Source organism: Microcaecilia unicolor, chromosome 2 (genome assembly GCF_901765095.1).
Source record: "Microcaecilia unicolor chromosome 2, aMicUni1.1, whole genome shotgun sequence".
Taxonomy (NCBI): Eukaryota; Metazoa; Chordata; class Amphibia; order Gymnophiona; family Siphonopidae; genus Microcaecilia; species Microcaecilia unicolor.
The window spans coordinates 124,649,711-124,671,269 of NC_044032.1; positions in this window are offsets into that span (position 1 = coordinate 124,649,711).

Below are 21,559 nucleotides of genomic sequence, written 5' to 3' on the forward strand. Positions count from 1 at the left end.
ATTGGAGGCAAAAACACAAGGTAAATTTTTTTTTACATATATTAAAAGCAAGAAGCCGGCAAAAGAATCGGTTGGACAGCTAGATGATCAAGGGGTAAAAGGGGCAATCAGGGAAGACAATGCCATAGCGGAGAGATTAAATGAATTCTTTGCTTCGGTCTTTATAGAGGAAGATTTAGGAGATACTGGTGCCAGAAATGGTATTCAAAGCTGACGAGCTGGAGAAACTGAATGAAATCTCTATAAACCTGGAGGATGTAATGACTCAATTTGACAAACTGAAGAGTAGCAAATCTCCTGGACCGGATGGTATTCATCCCAGAGTACTGATAGAATTGAAAAATGAACTTGCGGAACTATTGTTAGTAATAGTTAATTTATCTTTAAAATCAAGCATGCTACCAGAAGATTGGAGGGTGGCCAATGTAACACTGATTTTTAAAAAAGGTTCCAGAGGACATCTGGGAAATTATAGACCAGTGAGTCTGACATCAGTTCTGGGCAAAATGGTAGAGACTATTATAAAAAACAAAATTACAGAGCGTATTCAAAAGCATGGATTAATGAGACAAAGCCAACATGGATTTAGTGAAGGGAAATCTTGCCTCATCAATCTATTACATTTCTTTGAAGGGGTGAACAAACATATGGATAAAGGTGAGCCACTCGATATTGTGTATCTGGATTTTCAAAAGGCGTTTGACAAAGTACCTCCTGAAAGAATCCAGAGGAAACTGGAGAGTACTGTGGATTAAAAACTGGTTAAAAGATAGAAACAGAGAGTAAGGTTAAATGGTCAGTATTCTCAATGGAGAAGGGTAGTTAGTAGGGTTCCCCGGGGTCTGTGCTGGGGCCACTGCTTTCTAACATATTTATAAATGACCTGGAGATGGGAGTAAGTAGTGAGGTAATTAAATTTGCTGATGACACAAAGTTATTCAAGGATGTTAAATGGCAAAAGGATTGTGAAAAATTACAAGAGGACCTTACGAGACTGGGAGACTGGGCATCTAAATGGCAGATGACGTTTAATGTGAGCAAGTGCAAAGTAATGCATGTGGGAAAGAGGAACCCGAATTATGGCTACATAATGCAAGCTTCCACTTTTTGAATCACCGACCAGGAAAGGGATCTAGGCGTCATCTTTGATGATTCATTGAAACCTTATGCTCAGTGTGCGGCGGCGGCTAAGAAAGCAAATAGAATGTTAAGTATTATTAGGAAAGGAATGGAAAACAAAAATGAGGACATTATAATGCCTTGTATTGCTCCATGGTGTGATTGCACCTAGAATTTTGTGTTCAATTCTGGTCACCAACTCAAAAAGGATATAGGTAGGCTCTACGCACGTGCAGTGTGTGCTCAAATGAGACTACTGCCAGGCCAGCGTGCCCCCTTGGTGGTAATTTCAGATTTGGCACGCTCCCATAACGCCCGGATGAATTATTTATTTATTTATTCCCACGTGCGCCGTTTCCTGCAGTAATTGGGAGTTGGCGCTCACCGACTGGTCACTGTGCGTGTAGCGCATGAGCCTTTACCACTAGATCAGTGGGTGGCGTTCAGTGGCATAGCTATGTGGGGCCTAGGGGGACCTGGGCCCCCATAGATTTGGCCCTGGACCCCCCTGCTGATGGCCCTCTTGACCACCCCTCCCGCTGCCAACCTGCCGTCGCCTACCTTTGCTGGCAGGAAAGCCCAGCAGATCGATTATGGACCAACTTTCACATGCTCTCGTCAGGTGAGATCTCACATTGGCTTGGAAAATACGCCAAATTGCAATGCAAAATAGACATTTACCCTACCAGTCTAATAAGATCTGCACCCAAACAATTTAAAACAACCTCACGAACCATGTAAACCACAGGCTGCAAAATGGGCTCTTTCCCACAGATAAAGGAAACATCCTACTTGCTACGCTTCCAAAAGATGCTAAGAAAAGCTCAATGGACCTAACTAACTATCGCCCAGTAGCATCTATTCCGCTCATAACCAAACTCATGGAGGGCATAGTGACAAAACAACTTACTGAATACCTAAATAAACACTCAATTCTGCATGAGTCTCAATCAGGATTTCGGGCAAATCACAGCACTGAAATGGTTCTAGTGTCCGCAATGAACTCATTCAAACAAGCAATTGCAACTGGCAACAACATACTCCTCCTACAATTTGACATGTCCAGTGCCTTTGACGTGGTTAATCATGGAATACTATTACATATACTAGAATACTTCGGAATAGGAGGTACAGTTCTCAAATGGTTCAAAGGATTCCTGACCACAAGATCATACCAAGTAACAACGAATGCGGATAGATCAACCCCATGGATATCTGAATGTGGAGTCCCCCAAGGATCCCCCTCTCACCAACCTTATTCAACCTAATGATGATACCTTTAGCCAAACTTCTAGCCAATCAAAACCTCAAACCCTTACAAATATGTAGACGATGTCACAATTTACATCTCGTTCAAACATGATCTAAATGAAATCACCAACGAGATCAACCAAAGCTTCCACATCATGCACCCCTGGGCGGATGCATTCCAACTAAAACTTAACGCAGAAAAAACACAATGTCTTATACTCACCTCACAACATAACACAAAAAACTTCTCCACCATAAACACACCATACTGTTCTCTTCCTGTTTCACAAAACTTGAAAATTCTTGGAGTTACCATTGATCGAAACCTCACTCTCGATGCCCACGTGAAGAACACGACGAAAAAGATGTTCCACTCCATGTGGAAGCTCAAAAGAGTAAAACCTTTCTTCCCGAGACACGTCTTCCGAACCCTAGTACAGTCAATGGTAATAAGCCACCTGGATTACTGCAATGCACTGTATGCTGGCTGCAAAGAACAGACTATCAAAAAACTCCAAACAGCCCAGAATACTGCCGCCAGACTCATATTTGGAAAAACTAAATATGAAAGTGCAAAACCCCTAAGAGTGAAACTTCACTGGCTCCCACTTAAGGAACGCATTGCGTTCAAGATCTGCACGATTGTACACAAAATCATTCACGCAGACGCCCCAATCTACATGCTAAACGTTGTGGACCTGCCTCCCAGAAACGCCACAAAATCGTCCCGCAAATTTCTCAATTTGCACTTCCCCAGCTGTAAAGGTCTAAAATACAAGCTGATGTATGCTAGTACCTTCTCTTACATGAGCACGCAGTTATGGAATGCATTACCCACAGACCTGAAAACAATTGAGGAAATAACTAACTTTCACAAATCTCTGAAGACATACTTCTTCAACAAGGTGTACAAAGAGAACCTATAGCCCAACAATCCACCCCACCAATCCATCCAGTTAAGAACGACCACCTTCTAAACTTACCCGCCCAATCACTTCCTTCTTCTTCCCCTTACTTAATCTCTACATATTACTAATTGTATCTGATATCCTGGAATGACAATATCATTACTAAACTATGTAAGCCACATTGAGCCTGCAAATAGGTGGGAAAATGTGGGATACAAATGCAATAAATAAATAAATAATTAATTAAACTCTGGAATTTGTTGCCAGAGAATGTAGTAAAAGCAGTTAGCTTAGCGGGATCTAAAAAAATATTTGGATGGCTTCCTAAAGGAAAAGTCCATAGACCATTAAAAAAATGGAATTGGGGAAAATCCACTGCTTATTTCTAGGATAAGCAGCATAAAATGTATTGTACTTTTTTGGGGATCTTGCCAGGTACTTGTGACTTGTACACCAATTCCCAGCTTTCTCCATACCCTTCACACCCACCACATCAGTGGCGTAGGAAGGGGGGGGGGCGGGAGGGGCGGTCCGCCCCGGGTGCACGCGCTCGGGGGGTGCCGGCCCCGCTGGTTCCCTGCTCCCTCTGTTCCGGGGCAGAGAGAGCAGGGAACCAGCGGGGCCGACGCAGCTCCGAGTGACGTGCACTCGGGGCGAATCGGCCCTCCCGCAGGTAAGAATGCAGTCCGGGGGGGGTTGCGCTCCGGGGGGTGCGCTGCAGAGGGGGGGGGGGGGGTCACGCCGTGCTGCACCCGGGGGGGGGGGGGGCGACCCGCCCCAGGTGCCATTAGCCCTCGCTACGGCACTGCACCACATGGCACCCCTCCTCCAGCACACACTCCTCCTGCATTCTCCATCCCCCCCTACTTTCTCCAGCCCTTTTCAGCACTAATCCTTTGGCCAACAGAGGTTGCCAGAGAAGTGACAGCTGATTTTCCTCTCTTGCATTGTTGGCTCTATCACACAGAAGAATCAGATGTGAATATTCTGTACCACAGCACTCAGAAGGACTAGCTCAGGAGCATCTTATAACTGAGGTTTTAACAAATATTCTGAAGTAGCCTAATGTTTCGAACAGAGGTCTGAGAACCAAAGAACCAGGTTCGGTCATTCACTGAATTATAATCTGAGGTTCAAAATTGAAAATGCCCTAGCCCCAGCCCCCACCCAATTTAGAAATCTTCCCTCCTGCCACAAACCCCTCCAGCTTTCTTAGCCCCCTCCCTTGCAGCACACTTCCTCCACCAGCTTTGTATTGCCTCCCTCTACTTTGATTGTGTTACAAAGGAGGAGGAGTAGGGCTTCTTCTCTGCCTTCCTGGGCCCGACTTTCTCTTCCAGGGTCAGCTTAAGGTATGAATCAGATGAGGTACTGGCTCAGGACGTCAAAGCTCATGGATGCCAAAAGCCTGCCTCACCAACTCACCCTTTCCAGGTGTTCTGATTTCATTACTATGTTCTCCTCCTTGCGCTGTTGCTGGTATAGGCAGTTGGTGACTCAGATGTTTGGGAAGGCTAAAACAGGGTGGGGTTAGGGCTGGGTGAGACAGGGAATAGCAGGGCAAGTTTAAATCTTTGGGGTGGGGAGTGACATCTATGTCATCAGTAAAAGGGACAGTGGGGGAACTTTTGATCACAGCAGGGAAAGGCCGCTTTACTGGGTCACTCTGGTACAGCTACACCAACAGTTCTTCTCCCCCCCCCCCCCCCCCCAATACACTTGTTAATGATGATAGTATGTACACCGAATATACTCAAGGGAATTAATGATGTTACAAAAAAAATCAGAATAATTTGCAGTATTCTAAAACTATGTGCTGACACTTGGCTGCTAGTCAGCTCTAGCCTGCCCCTCCCCCCCCCCCCCCCCCCCCCCCCCCGTGCAGGTCACATTTATTTATGCATTTACTTATTTGTGCTTGCTAGAGCGCTCTAGCCTTCAGGGTGGAACAGAGAGGTGTACAGACTAAAATAACAGAAAGAAAGGGGAAAGATACTCCATTGATGATAGGAAAGAATACAATCAAACAAAAGAGAGGTAAAAAGAGATAAAGTGGGAGAAAGTAAAAGGACTAGGAGATATCTCTAGTTGGAGGGTTTAATCATATTGTTTCCCCAAAGGCTTGCCTGAGAAACCACGTTTTTAGGTTGTTTTTAAAAACTTTTAAAGGATAATAATAACTTATCTTGTGTTAGCTGCTTGTTTCTCATCTCATTAGGTGTTTCTTGACCATTCTCCAGTCTCAGCTGGACCTCAGTCTTGCATTGATCCTTGTTGGTTTTGACATTCCAAGTGTCTCAGCAATTAAACTTGGGAATTAATTTTAGAATTGATCGTAAAGTTACGTCTTCCATATCTTGCTGTTATAAATTGCTTGAATGACCTCTGAGAATACCTTCTGCTCAGCCAAGATTGGAAAGGGCTGATTGCCTGGGGGTTTATCTAGAGGTCCTGATGGAAGCTTGTGCAATAGAAAACTGTCCTGTCTGCTGTGTGCACTGGAAAAATTTTGCAAATCTCTGTCAGGTGTGTTTACATAGAAACGAAAAAGGTTGAAAATCTAAGCTCTAGGGTGATACAATTCTCTTTTCACCAGCTATGGGTATAAAAGTAAAATGAAATCAATGCTATATATGAATGATTTTCACTTAGTAGTACAGAGTGTGTTATCATGATTGGATTATTGCAATGCTTTGTATTTAGGCACGATGTAGAGCATTGCAAATCATACAGAATGAGGCAACGAGAGTAGTAGTTGGGATAAGTTGATATGAGCATATAACTCAACCACTGATATTGCTATATTGCTTGCTTGTGTACTATAGGATACAGTTTAAGCTGTTCATGTTAGTGCATAAAACTTTATTTGGTTTGGCACCATGGTATATGATAGAGGCTTTGGAATTTTATCATCCTCCAGGAGTATTGTGATCTAATGGAATGACTACTTTCATTGTCAGGGCTAACTAAAGTATGTTACATGGTGACTAGGGAAAGCTTTCTCTGTTGCAGGCCCTGTTCTATGAAACAACCTGCCAGAAAAATCTACGATTGGTTTTAGATTTTTCCAGCTATATAAAGCAACTCAAAACATTTCTATTTTTTCAGGCATTTGTAGCTGATAATTAAGGTTTTTTGATATTAGGCAGTGGTAGATGGAGCTGGTTGTCTGTTATCTGTGATATGATAAGTTATTATTATGCATGTTTTTATTGTAATCAGTCTAGTTAAAAGGCGAGCTAGAAGTGAGTGCATAAATAAATCCTATCCTATATAATAAAACGCACCTCCAACGTTCTGAAGCTGAGAAAGTGAAGCCTTCAAGCCTTGAAGCATTCCTGCAACGTTCCGGAACTACGTGTCGTCAATTGAGGAGATGGAGCCTTACAGAGCGCATGCATGCTTCAAGGCTTGAAGGCTTCACTTTCTCACACACACATACACACACACACACACACATACACACACTCACTGTCTCTCACATACACTGTCTCTCACACACTCTCTCTCTCATACACAAAGACTCACACACACACTCTGTCTCTCATACACTCTCTCTCTCTGACACAAACACACACACACACACACACACACACACTCTACCTGTCGCTCTCTCTCTCACTCATTCTCTCTCACATACACACTCCATCTCTCACCCACACACTCTCTCTCAAACATACACACTCCGAGGAAAGGGGGCATGGAACACGCTGGGGAGGAGAGGGAGGGGGGCATGGAACTCGGAGGGAAGGGGGGAGGAGAGAGAGGGAGAGGAGAGAGAGGGAGAGGAGAGGAGAGGGAGGGAGGGGGCCTGCACCTCGGACGGAAGGGGGGCCTGGAACTCAGAGGGGAGGAGAGGGAGGGAGGAAGGGAAGGAGGGGGTCATGGAACTCGGAGCCCCCCACATACACTCTCTTTCACACACTCTATCTCTCTCTCACACACACTCTCTCTATCTCACACACTCACTCTCACACACACACACACATACACTCTGTCTCTCACACACACTCTCTCACACACACTCTCTCTTTCTCTCTCTCTCTCTGACACAAACACACACAAACTCTGTCTGTCTCTCGCTCACTTATTCTCTCTCTCACTCACACACACACACACACACACTCCATCTCTCACACACACTTTCTCTCTCACACACACACACACTCTCTCTCTCTCAAACATACACACTCCGAGGAAAACCTTGCTAGCGCCCGTTTCATTTGTGTCAGAAATGGGCCTGTTTTACTAGTAAATATATAAATAAATAAGACAATTACTTGAAATGTTAAAATTATATATAAAGTTGAAACCTCTTATTTTTCCCTCTCCCTCATATTGAATACCCAGTCAGTTCTGGAGACTCCTCACTAGTTCAAGCTGCAACTTCTCAAAAATATATTCTAAAGCAGGGCCTTTCAGAGAATTACAGAGGCCTTTCAGAGGATCAAATTTGGGGCCCTTCAGTTTAGTTTAATAAACTTTAGAAACTTAGGGTTCTATTTACTAAGGTGCTAGCGTTTTTAGCGCATGCACAAAATTAGGGTGCGTTACCTATGTGAGCGCCCTTAGGAATATTGTTGGCGTCTACACAGTTAGCGTGCACTAATGGCTAGCGTGTGCTAAAAGCACTAATGTGCCTCTAGTGCAGCTTAGTAGCCTCTAGTGCAGCTTAGGGCCCTAAGAGTAGCCATACTGGGTCAGACCAGTATCCTGTTTCCAACAGTGGCCAAGCCAGGTCACAAGTACCTGGCAGAAACCCAAATTGTGGCAACATTTCATGCTACAAATCCTAGGGCAAACAGTTGCTTCTCCATATCTGTCTCAATAGCAGACTATGGACTTTTCCTCCAGGAATATGTCCAAATCTTTTTAAAATCCAGATATGTTAACCGCTATTACCACATCCTCCAGCAAAGCGTTCCAGAGCTTAACTATTCGTAGAGTGAAAACATATTTCCTCCTGTTTGTTTTAAAAGTATTTCCATGTAACTTACTCGAGTGTCCCCTAGTCTTTGTACTTTTGGAATGAGTAAAAAATCAATATAGTTCTACACCACTCAGGATTTTGTACACCTCAATCATATCTCCCCTCATCCGTCTCTTTTCCAAGCTGAAGAGCCCTAACCTCTTTAACCTTTCCTCATACGAGAGAAGTTCCATCCCCTTTATCATTTTGGTCGCTGTTCTTTGAACCTTTTCTAATTCCTCTATATCTTTTTTGAGATACGGCGACCAGAACTGAATGCAATACTCAAGGTGAGGTTGCACCATGGAGCGATACAAAGGCATTATAGTATTTTTGGTCTGATTCACCATTCCTTTCCTAAAAATTCCTAGCTTCCTGTTTGCTTTTGTAGGCTCCACCACACATTGAGCAGAAGATTTCAGAGTATTATCTACAACGACACCTAGATCTTTTTTTGGAGTGCTGACCCCCAATGTGATCAGGTAACTATGATTTGGATTATTCTTTCCAATGTGCATCACCTTGCATTTGTCCACATTAAATTTCATCTGCCATTTGGATGCCAAGTCTTCCAGTTTCCTAAGGTCTTCCTGCAATGGACTTTTATTGTGTTAAAAAGGCATTCACACATAAAAAGCAAAGCAATTAAATTCTACCTAGCATAACTAAATATGTGTTTAGTTAAAAAATATTAAGCAAATATATTTTCCAAATGAAGACCTCTTTTCTGTGTGAGGTCCTGCTGAGTGCAAGTTAGTCATATTTTCAAATCATCACTAATAAATATTTATGAGAGATATTTGCATGCACTGCCTCCATTGTAGGCAAATATATCATGTACATTTATGGGAAATATCCTGAAAACCAGACTGGTTTGCTGCCCTCCAGTATTGCAGTTTGACATCCCTTGCTTGAAACAGTAATTGACAAGCAGGGGTCACCATGGTAGTGTCAGCTGTCTTTCCTTCCTTTCTAGGCTTAGGTTTATTACCACCTTCACAGCACCTCCAGGCCCAAATGAACCTGACAGACAGTGGATTCATAGAATCCTCTTGTAGCAGTGCCCAGAACTTTGGCCCAATTATAGAACTAGCCCAGAACCAATATATATTTTAAACATTAATCAAAACAATATATTTTTATTTTCTTGGTTGCCTGGGCTGAACACATGAACAAGAATCCCATATTTTCACCCAGAGATCCACACACTTTAAACTTTTGTAAAAAACACAAATGTAACTTCTAGACCATATTGGGACTCATTTTCAAAAGAGAAAAACGTCCAAAAAGTGGTATAAATCTGCATCTGGACATTTTTTTCACAAAAACATCCATATTGGTATTTTCAAAACCAATTTTTAGACGTTTTCTATAAAGTCCATCAGAAGTGCGTTCAAATCACAAGAGGGTGTGTCAGGAATGTGTTAAGTGCGGGATTTGGGCGTTCCTAGCACTTGGAAGTTTTTCTGCCATAATGGAACAGAACAAAAACACCCAGGGCCGTAAGTCGGATGTTTTGGTCTAGACCTGTTTAATTATTTATTTATTTATTAGGATTTATTTACTGCCTTTTTGAAGGAATTTATTCAAATCACAAAAAATGCCCTAAATGACCAGATGACCACTGGAGTGAATCAGGGATGACCTCCCCCTACTCACCTGTGGTCACTAATCCCCCTCCAACCCCCCAAAATGTGATTAAAAACATTACTTACCAGCCTTTATGCCAGCCTCAGATGTAATACTCATGTCCATTAGAGCAGCATGCAGGTACCTGGAGTAATCTAGTGGTGAATGCAGTGCACTGCAGACAGGTGGACCCAGGCCCATATCTCCCCCTACCTGTTACACTTGTGATATAATATGTGAGCCCTCCAAAACTCACCAGAAACCCACTGTACCCATTGACCCATAAAGGCTATTGTAGTGGTGTACAGTTGGGGGTAGTGGGTTTTGGGGGGGCTCAGCAGACAAGATAAGGGAGCAATGGTGAGATGTGTACCTGGGAGCATTTATTTGAAGTCCACTGCAGTGCCCCCTAGGGTGCTCCATTGCTTTCCTGGTATGTCCATGTGGCCAGTCTACTAAGAATGCTGGCTCTTCCTACATCCCAATGGCTTGATTTTGTGTGTATTTCACTAGGACTTTTTTTCCAAAAATGGACTAAAAAGATAAATGGACAGAGCACAAAAACATCTCGCAAATATCCATTTTTGAAAAAAAAAATTGACGTTACTCTGTTTTGAAAATGGCTATATTCCTCACTTGAATTTTGGACGTTTTTAGCAAAATGTCCAAAGTTCGACTTAGACGTCATATCCAAAATGCCCCTCATTGGATCTCTAGTTGTACAAGTTCCAGATTGAGAGTCTAAAAAGTATATAAAAAATTTGTGTTAAGGTCCTTTGGAGGAGAAGAGATCAAAATATCAAATCTAACTATGGCCAATTATCATCATTTTCCTCTCTGTCTTTTTATCTTTCCTCTTTAAAGGTACCTCTGTATTGAGCCATTTATATAACAGACACATGCATAGACAACGTGACAGATGGATGAATGACCATAATCTATGCACTGAATGCAAGAGTAGCTTTGGTAGGAGAAGTTGACATCTGTTTAATAGAGGAAGCTAACAACAAGCTTGAGGTAGAATATATAACATTTCTTTATATAAGAAATGCATGATAAATGACAATAGTATAATATGTGATAGGCTTTTTCCCTTCCTGTATAGATTCCAAATGAATTTTAAAATCATTATATAATGATATTTTAAAATCTACTTATAAAATGGGACATAGGAGTGTAGCCATATTACTTTTTTAAATTTAATAAATCAGAATCTGGACTGATCTTAAGTTTAAAATAGAGTAGAATTTTCTTACTATAAATGAATAATTTTAAATGAAAATGCAGGTAATAGGTATATTTGTCTGAAAACACTCTAAAATAAACATTATAGATCCCCCTATATATCTTGCAATAAGTATAATATAGATCACAAAAGAGAATAATTCTATAAAAATATAAGAATTGATTTTGCCTATCAAGAAGTGACACAGGCTGCACATACTGCAGCAGGACGTTTATCCGCCCCTACTCTAGCTGAGATAACATTTAATCATCCCTCTAACCTCATGTGCAACTTTCTTTAAATTAGTCCCCTTATTTTCTAACTCCTCTTACTCTCTTACCTATCTATATGTTTCATCTTTGCTTATATTCTAAACTGTCTATTAAAATGTTCTATTACATATTGTGTTGACATTGTAAGTAGTATACTATGCCCTACTTTGTATTCTTATTTGAATACATTTACTGCTATAATTGTCTATTTCTATTCTTACTGTACACCGCCTTGAGTGAATTCTTTCAAAAAGGCAGGAAATATATCCTAATAAAATCAATCAATCAAATAAATAGTTACTTTTATATATATAAATGCTTAATTGATTTAAAAATTTGCCCTGTTATAGATAAGGGACCTCAGAAGCAGAAGTAATAAAGCTGGGGAGACTTAATGAACAGTTTAGACTGACTTCTGTGCAAGTTGTCTGCACTGTTATGGTCACCCTATACACAGGGGGCCCCATATTCAAAGGTCCTGCTTGCTTAAATCATGCTCAGCGGGCTGGCCGCCAATATTCAGTGGCACTTAACAGGACAATGCCAGTGAATATTGGCACTAACTGGCCATTTTGAAAGTGGGTAGGAGGGGGCACTCTGAGCAGAAGCCGGAAGCTGTGCAGGTGCAGGCAATATTCAGTGCCAATGCCCACATAGCTAAGCGGTCATAGGACTGCACAAAAGACTGTCCTAACTTTGGTCGCTTAGCTAGGTGGATGCTGGCACTGGATGTTGGCCGGCACCTGCATAACGTCTGGGTCACCTATCTGATGTCCCCCCTTTCTGCGTCCCATGATTCATTCTAATACTCCTCCCTCCCAACTCCTCTGAACAGCAGTGCCCCCTCCCTCCAAACCAGGGGCGTATCTGCGTGGGGCCTGAGGGGCCTGGGCCCCCGCAGATTTTGCCCTGGACCCCCCTACAGCCATCAACTCTCCCCCGCTGCCGTTCTTACTTTTGCTGGCGGGGGACCCCAACCCCCGCCAGCCGAGGTGTGCTTCCACCTGCCGCTGCCGTAAAAACATCTTCTTCAGCCGGCGGGGGACCCCAAACCCCCGCCAGCCGCCCCGCGGTGTTTGAAATTCATCTTCGGCCTCCGTGGCCGTGCTGCTGTGATAGGCGCTGTTGAAATCCACTTCGGAGTCTGACGTCGCAGCACGTACAACGTACAACGACGTCAGACTCCGAAGTGGATTTCAACAGCGCCTATCACAGCAGCACGGCCACGGAGGCCGAAGATGAATTTCAAACACCGCGGGGCGGCTGGCGGGGGTTTGGGGTCCCCCGCCGGCTGAAGAAGATGTTTTTACGGCAGCGGCAGGTGGAAGCACACCTCGGCTGGCGGGGGTTGGGGTCCCCCGCCAGCAAAAGTAAGAACGGCAGCGGGGGAGGGTTGGCGGCGGGAGGGGGGTGGAGAGAGTCACATTGGTGGCGGTGGGGGCTCGGCAGTGGGGGGGGCGGCGGCGGGGGGGGGGGCTAAAATGTGCCCCCTCCCTCTGGCTCTGGCCCCCCCTACCGCCGGAGTCCAGATACGCCCCTGCTCCAAACCCTCCTGAACCATAGTGTCCTCTCATTCCCAACCCCCTCAAACAGCAGGGAAATCCCAAGCAGAACCCTCATCCCTCTGTAGGCCCCCAAGGCCTACCTTTAGTACCTTTAGGGTTCCACGGGCAGAAACAATGCCCACTTGTTCCTGCCTATTACAATGCTGGCCTAAAAAATACCATAAGCCTGCTATTAGTGGTTGTGACAGCCATTTTGAGGTTGGCATCGCTCCCGCCCTCGAGACCTTACAGCTGCTAAAGGTAGGTGGGGGAAACCTACAGAGGGTGGAGTGTTTTGTTTGGGGTTTCCTTACCATTTGGGAGGTTGGGGGGCACTGCTGTTTGGGGAGGTCAGGAGAAAGGGGGCATTGCTATTCGGGGGGATTTGTAGGCCAGGAACCGAATAAAACCTGGCAGTTATTTCTTGGCCAATCAGACCTGGATGCTCAATGCCAGTGCCCAGACATTGCCCGGCATTGAATATTGGGGCCTAATTTTGCCTGCGACAGTCAGCATGTAAAACAGCACTTACCATCACTGGCTGAATATTGACCAGATAGAACTCAAGAAATTTGTGTGCTAATAATTGTGCCACCATCAGAGCACTGTCCATTTAAATCCGATGAAAATGACGGCCTGATGCTCAGAAGCAAATGTGGGTGCTAGAGGCCATTAGTGCCGGACTAGTTCCTGTGGAATGCTCAGAGCTGGCAAGCACGTGAAATAAAGAGCTTGCTGGCTCTGGGTGCAATGAGCATGCAAATGAAGGTCTTCCACATTCCTCCCCAATGCTCAGCAGGCAGCACACCAAACAAGGATGCTCCTTCCACAGCTCGGAGCTGACAATGGGATTCTGATGAGAAGGGGAGGAATAGGGTGACCAAATATCCCTGGTAGTCCAGTGGACCCCAGGCCCCACCCCACTGCCAATGGGTAAGGCCCCGATGGTTTGGTGTACTCCGGGACCCCTCACCCCCCAATATGTAATGCTGGTGAACCTCTGGACCCCCACTTCCACTCCCCACAAATGCTAGAAACCCTGGTGGTCCAGTGGGACCCCTATCAAGGCTCCACCTGAAGACATACCCAGTGGCCTAGCAGTGACCTCCCAAACCCCTTGTACCTGAAAGGGAGGAGGGATGCAGTCCTAGTCCCTCTTATTGCTGGGCACATCTCAAAATGGCACTGCCCTGCCCTGCCCGGTGCATCCTGGGATGTAATGGGCGGGACCTAACTACCATATAAAGGAGATGAGCAGGGCCTAACTACCATATAAGGGAGTTTCTTCCATATATAGTAGTTAGGCTCCTCCCAATGCATCCCAGGAGTTTTTCCCTTATATATTAGTTAGGCCCTGCCCAATACATCCCAGGATGCACAGGGCAAGATGCTGCCATTTTGAGACACGCCCAGCGGGAGGAGGGACAAGGACTGCGTCCCTCCTCCCTTTCATGAATGAGAGGTTTGGGGGGCTTACCGCTAGGCTACCAGGGATCTCTTCGTGGTGGGGTTCCAAGATAAACTTGACCTACCTGAGTAGTGCTTCTGCAGCATACACTTCTGCAGTGGAGACATAAAGTAGAGGGCATCTCTTCTCTCCTCTGGGTCTCCATGACCGAGCTATGTTGAGGGTTTTATCCTGCTGTGACCACACCCTCCCTGCTCTAATCTTGCTTAGTAATCTCTTCCCTGCTCTGTAGCTTGCCTTTTAAGATGGCTCTGTGGCTGTGAGGGAATGCTGTTAAGGGTGCGAAATATTTACTTATAAACTCCCTCACAGTGCCAAATATGCTTGTAAATGTTTAGAACACCAGCTTATATATGCACACATTTGCATATATGTGTATATGCCCAAAACCCATTTAAGCATCATTCTATTAATGGTGTCAAATGGTGTCAAAATTTGTGCGCTGAAAAAACAAGCGCATTGAGCGCTATTCTATAACGAGTGCTCAGAGTTGGCCACCGCTTATAGAATAGTATGTAGCACTGGGATCCATATCCAACTTTGGCCACAAGGATTTACATCAACTGAAACCTGGTGTAAATCCCCTTGTGTAAGTTAGTCGCAGATCCCCTGAATTCTTTAATACTGCACACATCTTTTCACTGCCCCTGATTCGTCCATGTCCCTTCCATGGCTATGCCCCCTTTTTAGTTGTGTGCTAACAAATTTACACACAAATCTTTATAGATTAGAATTTGGAGGATAGTGTGTATTTGCCAGGTAGGCATACACAGGGGTAGAATCTGGGCAGGACTCACATTTCCATGTATGAGGTAGATTCTATATATGGCACCTGAAGGAGGGGCCGCCTGAACTTTTCTCAGAGGCCCCAATACCAGTCAAAGCAGTCCTTTTGTCCGGACAAACATTCTGGGGGTCAGTCTAGCTGAGCCCCCTCTGCCCCTTGCTCTTCACAATGATGCCGTCTTGGCCCATTTGTTCCCCAGTATGGAGGGGGAGGGGGGGTGGGCAGTTGTCCCTTTTTTACAAGGAGTGGGACAAAATCACTACAGACCGGTGAGTCTTGGAGCTTATTCGAGATGGGTACAAGCTAGAGTTTTCCTTTCCTTTTTCCTTGGCCTCTCCGTGCATCAGAGGCCGCAAGCAAGCGGTGGTGCAAGACATGCTTCAGCGGCTTCTCCAGTTGGAAGCGATTGCTCCAGTCCCCCTCCAGGAGTGGGAACTGGGCTGCTATTCTATTTCATGGTTCCCAAGAAGGAGAGGTCCCCACGGCTGGTGCTGGACCTCAAGGGCGTCAACTGCTGTCTCAATATCTGGCATTTTCACTTGGCAACCGTGAGTCGATGATCGTGGTAATTTCAGCCAGGGGAATTTCTCATGACTCTGGATCTCAAGGAAGCCCATTGGCATATTCCTGCATGGCCTGCTCATCAGCACTTTCTCCGCATTGCAGTTCTGGGCCACCATTTTCAGTTTTGGGTTCTGCTGTTCAGTCTGGCCACTTGCACCTTTTCCAAGGTCATGGTGGTGGTGGCCATGGCATTGCGGACGAAAGGCATCAAGGTGCATCCTTACCTGGATGATTAGCTCATCAGAGCATCATCCCTGCAGGAGAGTGCATGGGAGCAAGGTTGATGGGGCTTTTTTTGCAGTCCTTAGGTTGGGTCACCTCATCCCTATAAAACACTGGAATATCTGGGGGTGTGTTTAAACTCCATGCAGGACAAGGTGTTTTTGCCCAATTAGTGGCGGAGCAAACTACACTTGCAGACTGGTCGTTTGACACAGTCCCCCTCACTCAGGGTCTGGGATTATGTACAGGTGCTGAGGTCAATGGCAGCGACAACTCTGGTGGTGGTTCTGTGGGCCCAGGCTCACATGAGACCCCTTCACTGCTCTATGTCCCTCTTGTGCTATGAGGTCTTCATGCTACATTTAATATGTTGTAGTGCTGTTGCCTCTGTTACAGATATCTCTCTGCAAGTTAAAAAAGATATTTGGAGTTAGTTCACACCTTTGCAACAGAAGTAAATTTTAGATAGCAGGTGAAGACCTAGAGGCACTTTTCTTAAGCTGTGGTAAGCATTACTGCATGCTTACTGCAGTTGAAAAGGGCTTATTGTGGGACTCTCTGTGGTAATTTTGCAATGTGAGTGTGCAAACCTCACACTAAAAAAAATCTATTTTTTCACCGAAGCCAATAATTAGTGCATGGACATTAATTTGGAAAATGGAAAATCAGCCATTTCCTGGCTTTGCTAAACATGGCATTAGAGCGCGAGAAAGACTGTGTAAGGGGTGCGTTAAGGTCACTTGTCAGTGCAGCTTAGTACAAGAACCCCTTAGTCTTTTGCTTAAGCTTTTGCAGGAAAGATATCATAGTTATGTTTTACTGAGATCTGTAATTATGTTAACTGCTTTGAGTGTATTTATTTTTGAGGTTTTATAGATTATTTGTTTGTAGTTTTTAATTAGTTTTATTTGTTTGTTTTATTGTTATTTGTTGTTAACTGTTTATTAATGTTTGATGCTATTTTAATATTTCCTATGCTTTTTGGTAAAACCACATAATACTGATACTGATTAGCAAGATCTATTTTTTTAAAAATGTAAGCATGTAGCTGAAGCACTAGCTTCTTAGTAGGATCTGAACCCTGTTTTCACTTGTTCCCAACCCACTGTTCCACTGAGTAGGTTGGTCTTCTACTGCTGTTCAAGTAGCTTTCATTGAAAATGGATGGAAAACCCCACTGTTACAGTACAAAACCACTTGCTCCATTGGTTTCAATGGAAACCAATGAAACAAATAATAATAATAAAAAAGAATAATTTGTTACAGGAAAACAAATTGAATGGGTGATTGACCCAAAAACTAACTAGACTGAATATTTTTCCCCATGCATATCCCTAGCTATTGATGGCTAGAAAAAAGAAAGTGAGGTTAGGGAAGAGGAGAGGGAAAGGAGGTAGGAACTCCAGAGGGACTGGGAAATATAAGAAAGGAAAGACAGTAAAAAAGGGGAGGGGAAGAAAGTGTGAGGAAGAGTGCAAGAGTAGAAGGGATATAGAATGAAAGGGGATGGGAAGAAGGCGAAGGCGCAAGCGGAAGAACAAATGGCTAGAAATGTAAGGAGGGGAGACAAAAACTTCTTCAGGTATATTAGTGAAAGGAGAAAGACTATAAAGGGAATTGTGAGACTAAAAGATACAACAAAACGCTATGTAGAAAATGATGAAGAAAAAGCCAATTTGCTAAATAGATACTTTTGTTCTGTTTTCACTGAAGAAAACCCTGGGGAAGGACCGAGAGGGACTGGCAAAAGTACACCTGAGAATGAGGTGGATAGAGCGCCGTTCACAGAAGAGAGTGTGTATGCACAACTTGGAAACCTAAAGGTGGACAAAGCCATGGGGCCAGACGGGATCCACCCCAGAATACTGAGGGAGCTCAGAGAGGTTCTGGCGGGTCCTCTTAAAGACTTGTTTAATAAATCCTTGGAGACGGGAGAGGTTCCGAGGGATTGGAGAACGGCGGAGGTGGTCCCTCTTCACAAAAGTGGGGATAGGGAAGAAGCTGGAAACTACAGGCCGGTAAGCCTCACTTCGGTTATTGGAAAAGTAATGGAAGCCATGCTGAAGGAAAGGATAGTGAATTTCCTGGAAGCCAATAAGTTGCAAGATCCGAGACAACATGGTTTCACCAAAGGGAAATCGTGCCAAACGAATCTCATTGAATTCTTTGACTGGGTGACAGGAGAATTAAATCAAGGACGTGCTATGGACGTCATCTACTTAAATTTCAGCAAGGCTTTTGACACGGTTCCCCACAGGAGGCTCTTAAATAAACTAAACGGCCTGAAGATAGGACCCGAAATGGTGAACTGGATTAGGAACTGGTTGACGGACAGATGCCAGAGGGTGGTGGTGAATGGAGTTTGCTCGGAGGAGGGAAAGGTGAGTAGTGGAGTGCCTCAGGGATTGGTGCTGGGGCCGATTCTGTTCAATATATTTGTGAGTGACATTGCCGAAGGGTTACAAAGTAAAGTTTGCCTTTTTGCGGATGACACCAAGATTTCCAACAGAGTGGACACCCCGGAGGGAGTGGAAAACATGAAAAAAGATCTGAAGAAGCTAGAAGAATGGTCTAACATTTGGCAATTAAAATTCAATGCGAAGAAATGCAAAGTGATGCACTTAGGGAGTAGAAATCCAAGGGAGACGTATGTGTTAGGCGGGGAGAGTCTGATAGGCACGGACAGGGAGAGGGATCTTGGGGTGATAGTATCTGAGGACCTGAAGGCGACGAAACAGTGCGACAAGGCGGTGGCCGTAGCTAGAAGATTGCTAGGCTGTATAGAGAGAGGAGTGACCAGCAGAAGAAAGGAAGTTTTAATGCCCCTGTATAAGACGTTGGTGAGGCCCCACCTGGAGTATTGTGTTCAGTTTTGGAGGCCGTATCTTGCGAAGGATGTTAAAAAAATGGAAGCAGTGCAAAGAAAAGCTACGAGGATGGTATGGGATTTACGTTCCAAGACGTATGAAGAGAGGCTTGCTGACCTGAACATGTACACCCTGGAGGAAAGGAGGAACAGGGGTGATATGATACAGACGTTCAAATATTTGAAAGGTATTAATCCGAACGAGAGGACATGAAATGAGATTGAAGGGGGGCAGACTCAGGAAAGATGTCAGAAAGTATTTTTTTCACGGAGAGGGTGGTAGACGCTTGGAATGCCCTCCCGCGGGAGGTGGTGGAGATGAAAACGGTAACGGAGTTCAAACATGCGTGGGATATGCATAGAGGAATCCTGTGCAGAAGGAATGGATCCTCAGAAGCTTAGCTGAAATTGGGTGGCGGAGCAGGTGGGGGGAAGAGGGGGTGGTGGTTGGGAGGCGAGGAGAGGGGAGGGCACACTTATACGGTCTGTACCAGAGCCGGTGATGGGAGGCGGGACTGGTGGTTGGGAGGCGGGAAATACTGCTGGGCAGACTTATATGGTCTGTGCCCTGAAAAGGACAGGTACAAATTCAAGGTAAGGTATACACATATGAGTTTGTCTTGGGCAGACTGGATGGACCATGCAGGTCTTTTTCTGCCGTCATCTACTATGTTACTATGTTACTATGTAAGTGGAGGTGACTGTGTGTGGCTGGGGGGTGGAGAAGGGCATAGAAGAGCACAAGAGGGAGGGACAACATACATTTCCCCTGACAGACACAGACCCCTTGGGGCATAGGCGTAGTCTGACTGTTTCATTTGGGGGGGGGGGCAAAGGATGGGGGCGGAGCATATTAGCATATTCATTTGCATATATACATATGCAAATGAATATGCTAATATGGAGGAAGGAAGGGAAAATAAGCTGGCTTTTTTGGGGAATAACCATAATGAATATGTATGAGATATCAAGCCAGTTCTTTCTCCCTTCCTTCCTTCTTTCCTCCATACCCAGCACTCCCTCTTCATCTCCAGTAGTATTTCCCCACCCCCTTTCCCATACCATACCAGTGTTGACCTTAGAAATGCATAGGCTCTATATGTAGATCCTTCAAGAGGTAGTGTGTCATGATTTAGGCTCTACACCCTTTCTGATGTTTTGGTGCCACCTCAGTAAGGCCAACACACAATCTCTCCACTGCAAAACGCTATACACAAACTTGTGCAAAAACACACTCATATCCTTACTAAACCATAACAGCACTAATTCCAAGGACAGGACGAGCTACAACCTTATGCGTGAAAAGGCAGAACTGTAATTACACCAGGCTCTAAAACACCAATAAACTACCTCGTGAAAAAATGCAAAACAAAAAGGGCTGCAAATACTACACTCTAGCAGACTACTGCACCTTAATCACACATGAAAAACACATGACACAACAGACAAGACACAAGGAACTAGAAATAAAAAAGTATGAAGGCAAAATACTGAACTGGAAAGTTAACTCAAGAAGTCAGACTCAGCATGCAGCAATACCAGAAAAATTGAAATTTACAGGCAAAATATCACAGATGCACATTTCAAAAAGCTGACATATTTCAAGTAATAAATTCTGAATAAAATACTTTTTTCTACCTTTGTTGTCTGATCATTTAGTTTTTCTATTCGCTTTGGTCCCAGTGTCTTCTGTTTTATGCAGTGTCTTCATTCCAGTAGGCTTCCCTCTGCTCTCCACCCTCCCAGTCCCATCCATCTCCTGCTCCTTCCCACTGCTCCCCACCCCTCCGTCCCATCCATCTCCTGCTCCTTCCCTCTGCTCCCCACCCCTCCCAGTCCCATCCATCTCCTGCTCCTTCCCTCTGCTCCCCACCCCTCCCAGTCCCATCCATCTCCTGCTCCTTCCCTCTGCTCTCCACCCTCCCAGTCCCATCCATCTCCTGCTCCTTCCCTCTGCTCCCCACCCCTCCGTCCCATCCATCTCCTGCTCCTTCCCTCTGCTCCCCACCCCTCCCAGTCCCATCCATCTCCTGTTCCTTCCTTCTGCTCCCCACCCCTCCCAGTCCCATCCATCTCCTGCCCCCCACCACTCCCAGTCCCATCCATCTCCTGCTCCTTCCCTCTGCTCCCCACCTCTCCCAGTTCCATCCATCTCCTGCTCCTTCCCTCTGCTCCCCACCCCTCCCAGTCCCATCCATCTTCCCTCTGCTGCCCCCCCCCGCGAGGTCCAGGATCGTGACTCCGTTTACCCCCTCTCTTCCTACCTCCCTGTGGCGCAGGCAACAGTCTTCTTCAGCCTTTCTGTGCTCCTGGCAGCGGTAGCGACGTACACGCTGCCTTCTGTCTGCCCCGGAAGCCTTCTCTTCAAGTTCCTGTTTCCACCTATGCGGGAACAGGAACTTGAAGAGAAGGCTTTGGGGCAGAGCCGAAGGCAGCGTATACGTCGCTACCACTGCCAGGAACACAGAAAAGCTGAAGAAGACTGCTGCCTGCGCCAGAGGGAGGGAGGAAGAGAGGAGGTAGACAGACACGCTTGTCTCTGTCCTGTCAGCTTCGCTTCCCTGCCCTCTCTGTCTGCGTCCCGCCTTCCTCTGATGTCATTTCCTTTTCGGCGGGACGCAGACAGAGAGGGCAGGGAAGCGAAGCAGACGGAGACGAGTGCATGCCTGCTTGTTTTTTTTTTTACTACTGGCGCCAGTCGTCACGTCATCGTCGTTTGGGGGGGCATTGCCTCC